At 38.4% G+C, this 8,618-nt stretch overlaps 1 protein-coding gene across 1 annotated transcript in view; it reads left to right on the top strand.

Annotated features, from left to right (window-relative positions):
* The first annotated feature begins 278 nt into the window (after positions 1–278).
* The window catches only part of LOC135089227 (uncharacterized), a 70,566-nt gene continuing 62,226 nt past the window's right edge, over positions 279–8,618 (top strand). Inside the window, exons 1-6 of the transcript XR_010261417.1 lie at positions 279–2,141; positions 2,434–2,565; positions 2,939–3,054; positions 3,557–3,672; positions 7,380–7,501; positions 8,014–8,183. The gene's annotated coding sequence lies outside the window, so the exon portion shown is untranslated. The remainder of the gene's footprint in view (positions 2,142–2,433; positions 2,566–2,938; positions 3,055–3,556; positions 3,673–7,379; positions 7,502–8,013; positions 8,184–8,618) is intronic.

Below are 8,618 nucleotides of genomic sequence, written 5' to 3' on the forward strand. Positions count from 1 at the left end.
CATTGGAGTTTCCTCGGTTGTGGACAGCTTTAGTTCAACATCTCAAAGCTCAAACAGTGGTGTTTCTTCGATTGTGGACAGCTTTAGTTCAACAGCACAAAGTTCAAGTAGTAGAGTTTCTTCGGTTTTAGACAGCAGTTTGAGCAATTCGTCACCTGAAGAAACATTATCAAGTGGCAGCGTCACCTCGTCAACATCAATAGGTTCATCAGTGTCATGTAAGTCATCATTAATATCTTCTTGATGTTGATGTTTTTCTGAAAAATAGTGATATTTATATAATAATAGTTCTGATATGATATAATTTCTACTTTTCCTTGTATTTCTTCATGAATAATCGAATGATCTGATTCTTTCATAACCCTTACTTCACTGTTTTGTCCTTTGGTACTGTTCCTTGGCAAGTAAGTTCAGTAACACCATTCTCAGGATCTAATAAAACACAGCATCATTAACAACAGACAGCCTCTTCACATGTAGCTACAGCAAAGACTCACAGCACTTATCAGAACTATTCAGCTACACTTTTCTTCTTTATATTAAGAGTTCATGAAAGTCTGTATTTCATTTTCTGTAGAGAATATGTGCATTGCATAATCCTATCGATTGTAGATCTTTGTTAACAAGGTAGTCATAGAACGAAAAATATTTTCTTGTATAGTACTTGCATAAGTGTTTGCTGTTATGTAATGATATTTCTTAAGTGATCTGCTGGTGTGTGTGTGTGTGTGTGTGTGTGGTCAACAATTGGTAATGCTCTGGAACGGCGATGTACGACGTCACCATGCACATGTCACGGTCTCAGGTAACTTCCTGTCGGTTTACTTTTCTATCGTGTCCCTGCCATCTCTTCCCAGGTAAGGTTCAAGTAGTAACTTTTTCACTGTAGTGCTTACATGTCTGTCTAAGCATGCGCTTCTCAGTTTGCTTTTGTGAAGGTGTTAACTGTTCTGTTTATTTTGTGATGTTACTATACTCGTACTTTCTGCACTGCTGCCCAATTTTTAACTATCAAGGAATATTAAAATTTGCAAGATGCTGCATAACAATATTCACGTCTTTTTGAGCCAAAGAACTATAAACAATAGAATTGTCACATTGTTGGTAATTAAGAAGACTATTTTCATTCATTATGCTTCATGTCTACAGATATAAAGGCTTAAATCAGATATTAGTGAAATATTTCAATGCATATGCTTACTTTCTCTGTGGTATCTTTGCAGGCGCCAGTAAGTCAAGGTCAGGCAGCTTTAGTAGTTCAAGTTCAAGAGGTTCATTGAGTACAAGCTCTTCTCAAAACATGAGTCTTTCAATCAGTGCAAGTTTAATATTTGCAAGTTTCGATTCTTCAAGATCAAATTCAGCCTGTTCAAGTCTCAGCATATCTGGTTCAAGTTTATTAAGTTTCAGTTTTACAACTTCAGTAACAAAGTATTCAAGTTCAACGTTTTCATACCAAGCAAGCTCAAGATTTAGGTCAATCAGTTCGACCACTTCAAACTCTTTCTCTTCATTTTCTGTCATTTTAGCCTCGACTAGTTCTAGTTTATTATGCTCAAGCTCAACCAGTTCAAGTTCTCGATCTTCAGAGACAAGTATTTCAAGTGATTTAGTTATTCCAAGTAACAAAAGCTCAATATGGATTACTTTAAACAGTTCAGGTACTGTCAATTCAAGATCTATTAGTTCATGTTCAAGTACAAACCTTAGTGCTATAAGTTCAATGCGTTCAAGCTTTGTAAGTTCAAGTTACACACTTTTTAGCATCAGTAGCTCAAATCTCAGCCATCCAAGATTCTTTAGTCAAAGTTCTACTTGTTCAAGTCTCTTCAGTTCAAGCCTTACAAGTTTTAGTTCCACCAGTTCAGGGTTCATCAGCTCATCCGTCAGTTTAAGCTCATTCACCTCAAGCCTCATCACTCTATGTTTTCTGAATTCTGTATCGAAAAGCCCAAGCTCTGTCGTCTCAAGTTTTGTAATCCGAAGTCCTATCAACTCCAAGTCCATCAGCATCATTCCCAGTCGTGACAATGAAACTTCCTTCATTTCCAAGTCTTTCTATTCAAGCTCTGTCATCTCAAGTTATCAGAAGTCAAGTTCTATCAGTCTAAGTCTTGTCAATTCAACCTTTATTGTATCAGGTAAGTGTCCCCGAAAAGTTGTCTTTCAGTAATTGCTTTTATTGCTGCTCCGACAGGTGAGTTTTTAATGATCACTTGATTTTTAATTCTGTCTCATTTACTTATCTGTATTGCCTTTCTTTCTATTCCCAATACCTCTTTCTAATCTTCCTCTGAATTCTAAATACTTAAGATATGAATGTTAATTTTATTGTTCGATTTACATGTGAATAATTTGTTTTTTCATTCATTGTTAGCTGGGGAAAACACTGTCTAACGAAATTGTAATAGAGAATATGTTTTACAATTCCAGCTCCTTCTACCGAGGCTTCCAGCATAAGTTCAGCTATCTCATCTGTTATCTCCACTTCTTCGCCACCCACAAGCACTACCACTACCACTCCCACCACCACCACCACAACAACAACAACAATGACAACTGAATGTGAGTAGTTGGTAATGAAAATAAGTGAATTCTTGCAGTGATGTTAGTGTATCAAGTGTGGATAGATAGCGAAAACTACATTAAAATTCTTAATTGCATAAGCTTAATCTCTCCATCTCCTTTTATCTTTCCTTTTCCACTTCTACTACTACTTCTACTACTACTACCACTACTACTACTACTACTACTGCTACTACTACTACTACTACTACTACTACTACTACTACTACTACTACTACTAATACTACTACTACTACTAATACTATTACTACTACTACTACTACTACTACTACTACTACTACTACTACTACTACTGCTGCTGCTGCTGCTGCTGCTGCTGCTGCTGATGCTGCTTCTGCTACTGCGACTGCAGCACCATCCATATGCGCTGAGGTGCTGCTGACCGAAGATAATGTCCTGGCTACCGTCACGTCGCCCGGATACCCAGAGCTCTATCCCAATGACTACCACTGCGAGTTTAACGTGACGGTGAGCTTGTTTGACACTCTAGGGTTGGCATTCGTCATTTTGAGGAAAAGGTAGAAATATGTAGGTAGTCCAGACTTTATTTACGGAACTCGTAGTAATAAATTAAAGGGATGGATAGTGTTGCAAAGGTTCTGATGCCAGTAAAGGAAGTAAAATGACTCTTTCTTAAGGTTTATCATTGGTTTTATTTAATTTATATATTTAAAGCAAGATAAAGGGAAATTAAATTAGTTGAAATTGCTACTAAAATACTACTGACATGAAGAAAGAGAAAACAAAAAGATGCCTATTATTTGATGCTTATTTTATTGTATTTCACTCGTATGTCTGAATCAAGGTAAAGAAAGTTCAGATGAATATGAAAAAAATTACCCATAAATATACGTGATGAAAAGTTTATCTAGTGAATTTGTCAACTCGTATACTAATGTTTTTTTTTTTTTTTTGTGTGTGTGTGTGTGTGTGTACGCGCGCGCGCATGTTTGTGTGCGTGTGCGTACAGGCCCCTGAAGGGTGGAAGGTGGTTTTGATCTTCGAGTCCCTGAAGGTGCAGTACACTAAGAGGTGCACCGACGACTACGTGAGGCTCGTACAGCTGGACAAGTACCACGGCGTTCAGTGAGTACCAGAGAGAGAGAGAGAGAGAGTGTGTGTTTGAAAGTGTTTAATTAGGTATTTATCTTTTTGGTGAAAGAGATTGGCAAAGAACAGACTAGATTAGAAACAAAGGACAAATAAAACTTGTTTGAAACTTAAGAATAATTTTTTAAAAAAATATTGATTTGTATTAGCAAACGCTGAAAGTGTTGATATATTATTTCATGTATTTTTGTATTGCTATAGAATGTTTCTGTTTTCTCTCTCTTCCATAAATATCTTGTGTATGACGTGAACTCTCAAAAGAAGGTTTCATGGCACTTATCTTCCAATATTTATTGATCCTCTTGACCTTTCTTTTGAGGCTGGGACTCTCAGTGGATCTTTTTTTCAGTGGATCTTTTTTTCGATCTTTTTGTTGCCCTTGGCCAGTGCCCCTCTTACATGAAATAAATACAAAAACAAGATTTAATTAATGTGTATTTTATAAGTACGTATACACACACACACACACACACACACACACACACACACACACACACACAAAGCTCCTGAGAAAGGTTAGGGCACACGGGATAGATGGGAGGGTGTTAGGCTGGGTAAGGTCATGGCTAAGCGACAGGCGACAAAGAGTTGTAATAAACAGCTCTAAATCCAAGTGGGGTCATGTAATTAGTGGGGTGCCACAGGGATCAGCATTAGGGCCATTGTTGTTTTTAATATATATTAATGATTTGGATAGTGGAATTAGTAGTGATGTTAGTAAATTTGCGGATGACACAAAGGTAGGTAGATTAATTAGGTCAGAATCGGATGCCATCGCCTTGCAGGAAGATTTAGATAGAATGAACGGACGGACAGATGGCAAATGCAGTTTAATATCAACAAATGTAAAGTACTTAGCGTAGGTAGAGGAAATCCACACAGTAGGTTCACATTAAACAACGAAACTCTGGTAAGTACAGGGTACGAGAAAGATTTAGGAGTTATAGTTAGCTCTGAACTCCGTCTAGGAAAACAATGCATAGAGGCCAGAAACAGGGCAAATATTAGGATTCATTTTTAGGAATGTTAAAAAGTAGAAGGCCCGAAGTAATATTAAAGTTATACTTGGAGCTGGTCAGACCTCATCTAGACTACGCTGTGCAATTCTGGTCCCCACATTATAGAAAAGATATAGGTCTGTTAGAATCAGTACAGAAGAGAATGACTAAAAGGATAAAGGAGGAGTATTCCTTACAAGGCGAGACTGTAGCTGTTAAATTTGCATTCTTTAGAGAGACGTAGGTTAACGGGGACCTGATAGAAGTCTTTAAGTGGCTTAAGGGGTATAATAAGGGGAATGTAAGCAAAATTCTTAGGATCAGCAACCGGGATAAAACAAGAATTTACGGATTCAAGCTTGAAAAATGTAGGTTTAGGAACGAGATAAGAAGAAACTGGTTCTCAAATAGAGTGGTAGATGAGTGGAACAGACTCAGTAATCATGTTGTTAGTGCTAGGACATTAGGGAGCTTTAAGAGAAGATTAGACGGGTTTATGGACGGGGATGATAGGTGGAAATTGGTAGGTATATTTCATACAGGGACTGCCACGTGTGAGCCTGGTCGCTTCTTACAGCCTCCCTTATTTCTTATGTTCTTATGTTCACACACACACACACACACACACACACACACACACACACACACACACTCCTTATGGACCTGATGGGGTCCCTATTGTTCTCCGAAACTGTGCCTCCGTGCTTGCACCTTGCCTAGTCAAACTCTTTCAGCTCTGTCTGTCAACATCTACCTTTCCTTCTTGCTGGAAATTTGCCTACATTCAATCTGTTCCTAAAAAGGGTGACCGTTCTAATCCCTCAAACTACCGTCCTATTGCTTTAATTTCCTGCCTATCTAAAGTTTTTGAATCTATCCTCAACAGGAAGATTCTTAAACATCTATCACTTCACAACCTTCTATCTGATCGCCAGTATGGGTTCCATCAAGGCCGCTCTACTGGTGATCTTCTGGCTTTCCTTACTGAGTCTTGGTCATCCACTTTTAGAGATTTTGGTGAAACTTTTGCTGTTGCCTTGGACATATCAAAAGCTTTTGATAGAGTCTGGCACAAAGCTTTGATTTCCAAACTACCCTCCTACGGTTTCTATACTTCTCTCAAATTTCCTTTCTGACCGTTCTATTGCTGCTGTGGTAGACGGTCACTGTTCTTCTCCTAAATCTATTAACAGTGGTGTTCCTCAGGGTTCTGTCCTATCACCCACTCTCTTCTTATTATTCATTAATGATCTTCTAAACCAAACTTCTTGTCCTATCCACTCCTACGCTGATGATACCACCCTGCACTTTTCCACGTCTTTTCATAGACGTCCAACCCTTCAGGAGGTAAACATATCACGCAGGGAAGCCACAGAACGCTTGACTTCTGATCTTTCTAAAATTTCTGATTGGGGCAGAGCAAAATTGGTATTGTTCAATGCCTCAAAAACTCAATTCCTCCATCTATCAACTCGACACAACCTTCCAGACAACTATCCCCTCTTCTTCAATGACACTCAACTGTCCCCCTCTTCTACACTGAACATCCTCGGTCTGTCCTTTACTTATAAGCTGAACTGGAAACTTCACATCTCATCTCTAGCTAAAACAGCTTCTATGAAGTTAGGTGTTCTGAGACGTCTCCGCCAGTTTTTCTCACCCCCCCAGCTGCTAACTCTGTACAAGGGCCTTATCCGTCCATGTATGGAGTATGCTTCACTTGTCTGGGGGGGTTCCACTCATACTGCTCTTCTAGACAGGGTGGAATCAAAAGCTTTTCGTCTCATCAACTCCTCTCCTCTAACTGACTGTCTTCAGCCTCTCTCACCCCTGCAATGTTGCATATCTAGCTGTCTTCTACCGCTATTTTCATGCTAACTGCTCTTCTGATCTTGCTAACTGCATGCCTCCCCTCCTTCCGCGGCCTCGCTGCACAAGACTTTCTTCTTTCTCTCACCCCTATTCTGTCCACCTCTCTAACGCAGGAGTTAACCAGTATTCTCAGTCATTCATCCCTTTCTCTGGTAAACTCTGGAACTCCCTGCCTGCTTCTGTATTTCCACCTTCCTATGACTTGAATTCCTTCAAGAGGGAGGTTTCAAGACACTTATTCATCAATTTTTTACCATTGCTTTGACCCTTTTATGGGACTGGCATTTCAGTGGGCATTTTTTTTTATTAGATTTTTGTTGCCCTTGGCCAGTGTCCTTCCTACATAAAAAAAAAAAAAACACTCATTCTCTCTCTCTCTCTCTCTCTCTCTCTCTCTCTCTCTCTCTCTCTCTCTCTCTCTCTCTCTCTCTCTCTCTCTCTCTCTCTCTCTCTCTCTCTCTCTCTCTCTCTCTCTCTCTCTCTCTCTCACACACACACACGCACACGAAATCACAAAGACAACACTTTCTCTGTTAAGTCTATGCGATTCCATTTTTTTCCACTTCTCGATATTCACTTTGGAGACCCAGTTCTGTTATCTTTTTTATTTGTTTATTATTATTATTGTATATATATATATATATATATATATATATATATATATATATATATATATATATATATATATATATATATATATATATATATATATATATATATATATATATATATATATATATATATATATATATATATATACTCGTATATATATTTTTTTTTTTTTTTCACGTACTCATGAGCGTCTCGCTTCAGGTTCTGCGGTAACAAGCTTCCTCCACCCTGGATGGACTTCATTTCCTTCGATAACTTCATCACCGCCACCTTCCACACGGGACCCACCAGGAGATTCAAGGGATTCAAGTTCATCGCCACTGGTAGGTTTGGTTTATCCATCTCTATTCACATTCTTTTTTTTCTTTAGCCTCTCTCTCTCTCTCTCTCTCTCTCTCTCTCTCTCTCTCTCTCTCTCTCTCTCTCTCTCTCTCTCTCTCTCTCTCTCTCTCTCTCCTTTCAAGCTGAATTTTTTTCTTTTTTTTTTTTTGTTTGCTGTTCCATAGATACCATATATAATTTCCTAATGTGATCTTTTCGGTTATTAACCTGACGATGATCTTATGATTCCTCTTCCTATATAAATATTTCGTATCTTCCAGCCTAAAGCTCAACGACTGTACAAACTTATTTTTTTTTTTGCCATTTCCTGAAAACCATTTGTAAATAGATTAAATAAAAAAAATAGATAAACATATAGCCATGGATTAATACTGAATTGGATATAAAGTAATTTCTTACACTCGATAATTTTTTTTTTTTTTTTTTGTGTGTGTGTGTTTATGTGTTTTGCGTTTCCTTATCATGCGCGTATGTGCATCGGTTTCTCTTGCAGCGATAAAACTGTAGCTGGGCCGCTGGGGTCATCAGGAGCCGTCACATGAAACTGAAAAAGACCTAATCATCGACCAAAGATACGCCCGCTGATCCCACACCCCTCACCTCACTTCCCACGCCTTCATCCGACGCCTAAGGATCCTACACCATCCTACCGACCAAGATGAGGTGTCGCTATTATTTGCATGTAGTTGAATTAGTTAGAGATGAATTTCTATTCATCATTACTTGTTTTAAAGGGTTACCTGCGCATGCTGTCATAATACTAACAAAAACTGATGATTGATATACAAACTAATGTATCCTGCAGTAGTGTTTTTGGTTTGGAATGAGTTATCTGAAGATGCATGATAGTTTGACTTGATGTTATAAGAGTGAGTTGTATTTTGCAGTTGTTTGGTTTCGAAGTAACTTACAAATCCACTACATGTCGGAATACAGGTACAGTTAACTTTCTAACAGAGCAACCAACATTACATCTGCACATGCTGGTGAGAAGCATAAGTTACCCACCTGTCACGGAAATGTAGAAAACTAATAAGTATTTTGGGAGACATAACTGCAGTTACCTGAGCAATATCATATGTAGCTGCCTCAACTGTT

The sequence above is a fragment of the Scylla paramamosain genome, chromosome 32 (genome assembly GCF_035594125.1).
Source record: "Scylla paramamosain isolate STU-SP2022 chromosome 32, ASM3559412v1, whole genome shotgun sequence".
Classification (NCBI taxonomy): domain Eukaryota; kingdom Metazoa; phylum Arthropoda; class Malacostraca; order Decapoda; family Portunidae; genus Scylla; species Scylla paramamosain.